Genomic DNA, 10,187 nt, shown 5'->3' on the forward strand with positions numbered 1-10,187 from the left:
TATTATTATGTGTACAATGCTTTCTCTGCATGTATACTTACAGACAGATCACATTATAGATGGTTGTGAGCCACCATGTGGTTGCTGGGAATTGAACTCAGGACCTCTAGAGAAGCAGTCAGTGCCTTTAACCTCTGAGCCATCTCTCCAGCCCTTGTTTCATTTTTCAAGGCATAGTTTTATCTAATGGGAATAGTGTGTGTGTGTGTGTGTGTGTGTGTGTGTATGTGTGTGTGTGTGTGTGTATACATGCATGTACACACAGGCGCCCACAGAGGGCAGAAGAAGGTGTCCTGGAACTGGAATTTCGAGTGGTTTTGAGGCACCCAGTGTGGGCTCTAAGAACTGAGCCATCTCTACCACCTCTGGTTGTTTTTCATTCTTTAAAATGTATTTTATTTTATGTACATGTGTATGTGCCTAAATCTATACATGTGTACTACACAGACGTTCGCATAGAGGTCAGAAGAGGGCATCAGACTGCCTCGAACTAGATTTAATAGATGGTTGTAAGCCACCATGTAGGTTCTGGGAACCAAACCCTGGTCTTCTGCTCCTAACCTCTGAGCCGTCTGTCCAGCCCCTACATATAAAGTTTTGCTTCCCTTGCCATGTATGTCATGTATAAACACGTTACACCCTGGGGTTTGTCTTTCTATCTTTTCAGTAGTGTTCTTTGATCCACACACCTTTAACGTTAATGATCTTTCTCCCTTTCTTGAGACAGGGTCTTGCTCTATGCCCTATATGGCTCAGTTTCCTGAGAATGCTCGGATTACAGATGTTATGTCACCATGACTGGCCATAAGATTATGCAAAGTTTGCCAGGTGTGGTGGCACAGCCCGTAAGCTCAGCATTTGGGATGCTGAAGCAGGAAGATTCAGATAGACGTGTGTGTGTGTGTGTGTGTGTGTGTGTGTGTGTGTGTGTGTGTGTGTGTGATATGTATTGTAGAGTTCACGGTGTGCCCTGTGCTAAATTACTCCCCAGTGTATGGATTAGCAGTTTCAGGCTGTGCCTTCTGCTGATTGCAGTCTACAAAGCAGCCTTCAGCTCCATCTTAGGTACAGATGCAGAGACGGGATGACTCTGCACACACTGCCACCTGCCTAGCATGAACCAGGAGGCACAGTCTGATACACAACTTATCCATGCTGGGGAACCACTGTGAAAGGAAGTTTTATTCTCCTTGCTCAACTGTTGTCTGGGAGGCTTACTGCCTCTGTCTGCTAACCTCGGCCTACTTCTGAAAGTTTCTAGCTATTCTGGGAAAACTATGGATTTTTTTTTAGAGAAACCGAGGTTTCTCTGTGTAGCCCTGGCTGTCCTGGAACTCACTGTGTAGACCAGGCTGGCCTCAAACTCAGAGATCCTCCTGCCTTTGCCTCCTGAATGCTAGGATTAAAGGCGTGCACCACCACATCCAGCTTTTTGGGGAACTGGGGTGGGGGAGAACATTAAAATGACTTTATTTTATTTATTATTGTTGTGTATGTGTGTGTATAGTTGTGGGTGCACCCCTGCCTTAGCACTCAGGCGGAGGTCAGATGGCATGGGCCGAGGGATAGAACTCAGGTCATCAGATTTGCACTGCAAGTGTTTAGCTGGCTGAGCTATCCCGCTGGCCCAGAATGTAACTTAGATCCTCCATCCCTGAGGCTGAAATGTGCTGATGCCTTTGTCTTTTTGTCACAGATTGCTACGGAGAGGCGTGTGTGCAGCTCTAGGGGACTGAGCCTGAAAACTGAACTGGCTATAACATGCAGGCTTAGGTTTTATAGCTTTGAACAGATTCTTGTTATATTCGCACCTTTTCATGTGTCCGTGAAGGGTCGCTGCTTTAAACATGTGCGAACTCAAAGAAGAGCAAACCATGCTAGGAGGCGAAGGAAAGGCCTTTCTGTCTTCAGTTGACAGGCTGACTCTTCTAGCTCCCAGGACTAGGGCAGCCCCACAGGAGCTGCTGTTTGGATTGAGGTTAGCTGGCAGGAACTGGTGGTAACCCAGTAAGGTAGGCAGATCCTGGGAGCCTCTCCTAACGCACTGGTTTCTGGGCCCTATTCCTGTCCCCACAGAATGACATTGTTTTAGGACAGAACTGAAAGGAAATGCTCTGTGATGGCTATCAACCTGCCTGTGCCCCAGGGGCTCTGGCACAGGCTGCCAGCCTCCTGCAGGTGCCACAGCAGTGGAGAACAAACAAGGTTTGCTCCCAATAGCTCCTGGGTTCCCTGGAGGACCGGAATGTGCTGGGACTCACTCAGGACACGCCACCCTAAAAGATGACTACAGGCGACCAGAATAAGCTATCCCCAAATATAGTACACCATTGGCATATTTTAAGCCGGTTATTCTGAGATGCTGCAGGCATGGGAGAAGCTTTCAAATCTGTTTTTGTAAATTTGCAATCCAGAAAGAAAGTCTACTTGGGGGAAGGATCTGAATTAAGAAGATAGTGTCCGGGGCTGGGGAGATGGCTCAGCCTTTAAGAGCACTTGTTTCTCTTGCAGAGGACCAGGGTTCAGCTCCCCACACCCACATGGTGGCTCACAATCATCTGCAACTCCAGTTCCAGATCTGAAGCTGCCTTCTGGTTCCACAAGCACCAGGCATACATATGTATGACACAATACATACATACAGGCAGAACACCCATACACGTAAAATAAGATAAGTCGGGGTACACCTGCACACCAAGACAGCTTTTATGCCCCACACATGGCCCATCACCCTTCCAGAACATGATACAATTCCTCCTCCCAAGTCCCGTTCCTTTCTGTACTTCATATGAGACTTCATATGAGACTCGTGTTTTGTGGGACTTAATTCCATGCATAGATATGTGACTAAATATGATTTCTTGGTGTTAGGATTCTGTCCTAGTCTGCCTAGTCTGCCTACCTACCACTAGGTGTGGCCTTACTCATAATTATAAAAAGACAAACCCATCTCTCTCTCTCTCTCTCTCTCTCTCTCTCTCTCTCTCTCTCTCTCTCTCTGTCTCCCTCTCTCTCTCTCTTGTTTTTGTCTTGTTCTCTCCTTCCTCTCTTGCTGTCCCTATCTCCCTCTCCCTCCCTCTCTCTCTCTCTCTCTCTCTCTCTCTCTCTGTCTCTCTCTGTCTGTCTGTCTGTCTGTCTCTCTCTCTCTCTCTCTCCCTCTCTCTCTCTCTCTCTGTCTCTCTCGTACCCCTCTCACTTCTCTGCTCTCCCATGCTCATTTAATAAACCTCCCCATATAATATCTGTTGTGTGGCACATATCTCATAGCTCATATCTCGTTGTTATTTAGAACTTGGGCTGAGGAGATGGCTTGGTGAGTGAAAACATTCAAACAAGTGTGAGTACCTGAGTTCAAATCCCCACAACCCAAGTAAAATACATTTAGCACAGACAACTGGAACCCAGCAGTCCTCCATGAGGGAAGGGGGGAAGGGTGACAGGCAGAAAGAGGAGAATCTTCTAGAAGCTTGTGGGCCAGCTAGCCTCCCATGTGCCATGCGTTAAAAACAAAACAAAATTTTAAAAAACAACAACAAAGAGACCCTGGCTCAAGTAAGGCAGAAGTCAGGTGGTGGTGCACACTTTAGCCCCAGCACTCTGGAGGCAGAGGAAGGCAGATCTCCATGAGTTCCAGGACAGCCAGGGCTACACAGAGAATTCCTGTCTCAAAAAACCAAAACCAATAAAATGAATTAAGGTGAGGACCAATACTTGAGTTTGTCCTTTGACATCCACATGTGAATGTAGCACAAGCCCCAATTTCTTTTATTTACTTATTTATTTTTATGCGCATTGGTGTTCTGCCTGCTTATGCACTCATTTGTTTCAAACGTTACAGGGAGATTTGGACTTAAATGGTCCAAGCTGTCTAACAGCTGAAGGAGAGAGAAAGTTAACTCTGGCTGAGCACACAAGATGCATGTGTCGACCTAATAGATCCTAAACTTGATTTTATTTTTGTTATTTTGCCTTCACTTTATTCTCCTACTGGGCTCCCTATGCAGAGGGAAGATAATATTATGAATGGATTTTCTTAACATAGAAGCAAAGTGAAAAAAATTAAAGACTTACATAGAAAAATGTCTGATTTAATCATAAAAGGCAGAATAGGACTACACCAATTGTCAGGAACAGACCAGGCTGAAATTGTTGTGCCTTTTACTAATGCTGAGATTGTGTCATTATGGGTAATCAATAAAGATTGACAAAGAGCCTATTGTAACTATTTGTGAGAAATTAACAAAGATCCTAAAAGCAAGAGTTTTCAGTTTATAAAAAAGAACTAACTGGATTCTCCCACTTATTGTAAAGGGAACACCAATTCCTGAAGCACCTAGGTTCTATTCTGATGTAAATAAGCTGGGAATGGCAGACTTTAAGCCAGAATTCAGAATTGACCTTGTTATTTATGCAATTTAAACAGGAAATCAGAAATATACACTATCCATTAAATATCACCCATATTCGGTCTCATACAGGCTTGCCAGTCAACCAATTTCAAGATTAGGCCTTTAATATTTCAGCTTATAAATTTGGGGACTCAATTTCTGTTATGTCCTGTGTTTAGACAACTGGCACAGCCTGAGATTGTTTTTGATGACATATATCGATACCTTCTCCAGGAGCACATAACATTTCACCCCTAATTTTATCATGACCGGTCCCCCTGGGGTAAATTGAGAAGGAAGATTCATTTTAAAAGTTTTGCCAGAAGTAGCCAGGTCTTCAGGAGTGTCAAGTGACACTGAACCCTACTATTCTTCATCAGCTTCTGTTTCAAGTGATTGCCACTTCACCCACCAGCCACACATACCCCCACTGGCCCAGTGACAGCCCTTACCACATTGCCTACCCACCCCTGGAAGCCTCGGCCTTCTTTCTGGCTTGTATTCAGAATACCCATTGCCACTACAAATGGCTTGCTCATTGTTCCAGTGCAAAGTACCATATGTCTTAACACACCAGGCATTTTGAGATCTGAGACCTTTAGCAGCTTCGTCACAGTCTCTTTGGAAACGTCCGGACTTCCCACAACATAAGCCCAGGCATTTTGATGTCTGAGACCTTTAGCTGTAGCTTGACCTATGCTATTAGCATGGTACACACGGGAACCATTATTAGTTGTTTCCCTTATCCATCCGTCCAAGGAACTACTCATACCTTTAACAGTCTAATATATATATATTTTTTTACATTTAGTATCACATTTTCTTATGTCAAGGTTTCTATCAACACCTATGTTGTGCCAAGGTCTGATATGGCTTTGTTCATAGTTGAGACCAATCTTGGTTTAAAAAAAATTGTAACTGGGCGTGGTAGTGCATGCCTTTAATCCCAGCACTCGGGAAGCAGAGGCAGGTGGATCAATGTGAGTTGGAGGCCAGCCTGGTCTACAAAGTAAGTCTAGGACAGCCAAGGCTACCCACTGAAACCCTATCTCAAAAAAAAAAAAAAAAAAAGCCGGGCGTGGTGGCGCACGCCTTTAATCCCAGCACTTGGGAGGCAAAGGCAGGCGGATCGCTGTGAGTTCGAGGCTAGCCTGGTCTACAAAGCGAGTCCAGGACAGCCAAAGCTAACACAGAGAGACCCTGTCTCTAAAAACAAAAAAAACAAAACAAAACAAAAAAAACAACAAAAAAAAGTAAAACTAAGGTACCTGGTCTTCAACTCCATCAGAGACTTGAGAAGGAATAAATTTGATTACCTGAGTATTCCAGGAATACAGGTTAGTAGCTTTCCAAATGGGAAGATGACAGAGACCGTTTGCTACCCAAATAGTCATCCAAAACTCTCTATAATGTTGGAGCATCTTCTTCAGCCTTCTGGCCCAAAATATCTAACAGACATATTTGCGAGGCAGGAACTATTGAGGACTTGCTTACCCTGTCTTGGCAGAGTTTGGCCATCGACTCTGCCTGCATCCAAGCTTGCCCTTTCTTAGGCAGAATTCTGTCTGTGGTAGAAACGAGGACATTTTTCCCAGTGGCTAGTTTGCCACATTTGAAGTTGTTTAAAGGTTAAGATGTTTTTAGATCTAGATGGATGTTTTAAGTTGATAATGACAAGAGGTGATGGAGATTGATTTACAGTCAGAATTTTAGAGGCACCAAGATAGGAAAAATGTTTTCTTCAAGTCTGTGAAACACAAACAGCCAAAACCCTAAGAATGTAACACTTATGTAATTCCTGATTGTGTCATTGTTCTTCTTGCTATAGGTAGTTTATTGTATATGTGTGTAATAATATAAATGTATATGAAATATTAAAAAGCTTAATAAAAAAAAAGAAAAAGGAAAAAAAATTCAGTGACGGCTTCTCCAATAAATGAGGTGGGCCTTTTACCAGACTCCTCAACTTTGTCCCAAGCTCTGAAAGCCACCAAGCGACATTGTTCTATAGTGGCATCATCAAATCGATGTGTTCCTGTAGGTCCGAGTATGGCTCTTCACCTGGCACCTGACATTTAACAACAGTCATTACGCTTGCTCTATTTTGCTGTTCAATATCTGTGGCTTCTTCCCTCCACCATGTTAGCCATTGTCACTGCTGGCCAACCTCCAGCACAGCTCTTACCAGACCCTTCCAGTCTTGGGAAATAATTCTATTTTGCGTAGCCCAGTTTCTTAGAATTTGCTTTACATAAGGTGAATGCATGCCATAATAAATCATGGGCTTTTTAAAATGCTTCAGATCTATCATTTCTATAGGACGCCACCCTGTGTCATCATAATCATGACCTGCACCATTAGCAGGCATGTACTAGGGCTGGAGAGATGGTTCAGAGGTTAAGAGCTGCTGGCTGCTCTTCTGAAGGTCGTGAGTTCAATTCCCAGCAACCACATGGTGGCTCACAGTCATCTATAATGAGATCTGGTGCCCTCTTCTGCCCAGCGGGTATACATGCAGAAAGAGCACTGTGTATACATAATAAATAAATACACCTTTAAGAAAAAGAAAAGAAAAAGAAGGTATGTACTGTATGGTTACTGGAACAACTGATGGGCTATTTTGCAATTCCAGGCCTTCCCTCCTCTATCTCTGGCATCACAGTTGGCTCAAGATTAACCATTTCTTTCAAAACGGGCTGCTTCAGCTTTTCTTTGACCCTGTTGCTCTGCGTAGCTTCCTCCTCTTCCCTGCCACACACCCAGCTCCTCCCAGGGGCTGCAGGGACTGAAAAACAAAAGTGCACAGCACCAGACTGGGCACACTCTGTCTTCTAGCACAGTTTGTTTCCCTCTTCCCTCCTTGAGGAAACCCCCCCCTCCCATCAGTCACTGGGTCTGAGCCTTTTATTTCTCCCTCTTCCAACACTGCTTGCTTCCACTTCCACCTGTAACCTCTCCGGTTGCACAGCCAACCCTGCAGCACTTTCAAGCACTAGAGAGTAGAGTGACTCTTTTGGTTTTCCCATTTCATACTTTTTATTTCTCAGGTCTCTCCATTTCCACCTGAACATTTTCTAACTGCTCAGCCATTTTCCCAACCTTGCTTCTTGTTGTTGCTGTTGTTATTGCTTTGATTTGGTTTTTTTGAGACAGGGTTTCTCTGTGTAGACCTGGCTGTCCTGGACTTGTTTTGTAGACCAGGCTGGCCTCAAACTCACAGAGAGCCACCTGCCTCTGCCTCCCTGAATGTTGGGATTACAGGCGTGCACCACCATGCCCGGCTATTCTCCCAACCTTTTTGAGACAGAATATAGGAAGAGGAAAAAAGAAAAATCAGAAAACCCCCTCTTGGAGGAAAGCAGGGGACAGCCCAGCAGTGGCAGCCACAGTAAAACCCTTTGCTGAAGTCTTGAAACAAAATACGTACCCGCTCTTCCCTGCTGTTTCCTCTGCACCATGTGAAACTAGGGTTCCCGCTCTGCACGTCTGGGCGCCACTTGTAACCTCCGTTTGCTATTTTGTGGGTTCCTTTTTCTCTCTTCCCCCCACACTAGGTAGGAATAAAGAAGGGTAGAGGGGGAGGGGCATCATCATCATCATCATCACACTACTTCCTGCTGAGTAGGGTCATCAAGGTCCTTTGGGTAAGTTTGATCTTTGCTGTCTGGATATTCGATTTCTTCTTCTAGTTTCTTTGCACAGGACCAGTTAACAAACCACAAGAAGAGCCATCAACAACCACACCGCCACAGCAGCAGCAACAGGAGCAACAGCAGGAGGAGGGGGGGAGGAAGAGGGGGAAGAGGAAAAGGAGGAGGAGGAGGAAGCAGGAGCAGCAGCAGCAGGAGAAGGAGGAGGGGGAGGGGGAAGAGGAAGAGGAGGAGGAGGAGGAAGCAGCAGCAGCAGGAGGAGGAGAAGGAGGAGAAGGAGGAGGAGGAGAGGGAGGAGGAGGGGGAGGAGAGGGAGGAGGTGGGGGAGGAGGAAACTATCCGCAGCCGACAAAACTACACCCCTACTAGAGCACGAGGCAAATCACAGTCACCTTCTGTGAAGCAGCCTCATACCCTCACACCTGGAATTAAAATAAAAATATATTCTATAATATTTTTGTGTTTTTTTAAAAAGCAAAAATTACAAAATTATCACTACAGGTGATAATTTTGGAACTGGAACTGGAGTTACAGACAGTTGTGAGCTGATGTAGGTGCTTGAAATTGAACCCAAGTTCTCTGGAAGAGCAGCTCTTCACTGGGGAGCCATCACTCCAGTCCCACTTTCTTTCTTTTTTGTTGTTGTTTTTGGTAGTGGCAGTGGTGTTTTGAGACAGGATATCAGGTTGCCCTCCCTGGCTGTCCTCCAACTCCCTACGTAGCCAAGCTTGGCCTGGAATTGATATTCCCGCCTCCATCTCCTACATGCTGAAGTTACAAGTCTGTATTACCACGACCCACTAAACAGGCCCCTCCTCCATGAATCTGTCTCATGTCAGTCAGTTTGTATCCCAGCCAAAGAAGCCAGCTGAGTGGAGAGAAGCCATTTTCCCTTCCCTACAAGTGTTGGAAGGGAAGGGCCCAGAAAGATCTATGGCCTCTTCCAGGACTCTTCAGGTTGGAGTGGTAAGATTCCCCAAGGAAGAGCTCTTTTCTCACCAAGTTCTGAAGCAGCTGAGAACTGGGACCCAAAAAGGCAGGCACACAAGTGTGCACACACACACACACGGGAACACATACACACACACACTCAAACACACACATACACACATGCACACACTTGAACACACATGGGCACACACATGGGCACACTTGAACAAACACATATACACACATACACACATGCACACACACATGCACACACATACACACATGCACACACACATGCACACACATACACACATGCACACACACATGCACACGTTTGCTTGAACACACACACACACACCCCACAGGTCCTGCAGTAAACTAGGAACTCTGACAATGTTTGCAGGCCTCTTTTTCTTTTCTAGCTCTCAGGTCAGTGGGTTCCATAGGCCTGTGGTCTGAGACAACATGAGTCCCCTCACCCTTTCCCCTCGGCCAGTGTTTCTCACCTTCAGTGTGAATCAGATCACCTGCTTTACCCCTGGAGTTCCAGCTTTAAGAGTAATACTTAAAAACTGACATTTCTGTCCAAACCCACATCACTCTGAGCTACTTTTCCTTTTTCCTTTTGACATTTATTCTAGGCAGTTTCTAGCACAAAAGGAGACCGCCCCCCCCCTCAACAGTTTCCTCCCATATTACTCAAAAACAATAAAGATAGCAAAACAAGGACACACACAAACCCTCAAGACCAGGTGTGAGTCTTCTTGACGCTCACTGGCCACACTGAGCCCCATCATGCCAGAACCAAGAATCACTAAGGCTTGCTTTTTGGTAGGGCTTTCTGGAAAGTTCTCTAGCAGCACCTGGAGATGCAGGTGTGGGCAGTCCTACAGGAGGCATCTGGACAGTTCTGTCCCGTATTTTTGAAGATTTAGTTCAGTTCAGTTTAGTTTTTTTGTTTTGTTTTGTTTTGCTTTTGAGAAAAGCTTTCTCTGTGTTGTTCTGGCTGTCCTGCAACTCTGTAGACAGGCTGGCCTCAGACTCAGAGAGATCCACCTGCCTCTGCCTCCCAAGTACTGGGATTAAAGGCGTGCACCACCACCACCACCACCTGCATGGTTATTTTCTTTTTAACTGTGTCTATGTACGTGAGTAATTGCAGCCATGTAGGGAGGCCAGAGGCATTAGACCCCTGAGAAGCTGCAGTTCTAGGCAGTTG

This window comes from Acomys minous, assembly GCF_964271855.1.
Source record: "Acomys minous genome assembly, chromosome: 2".
NCBI classification, from domain to species: domain Eukaryota; kingdom Metazoa; phylum Chordata; class Mammalia; order Rodentia; family Muridae; genus Acomys; species Acomys minous.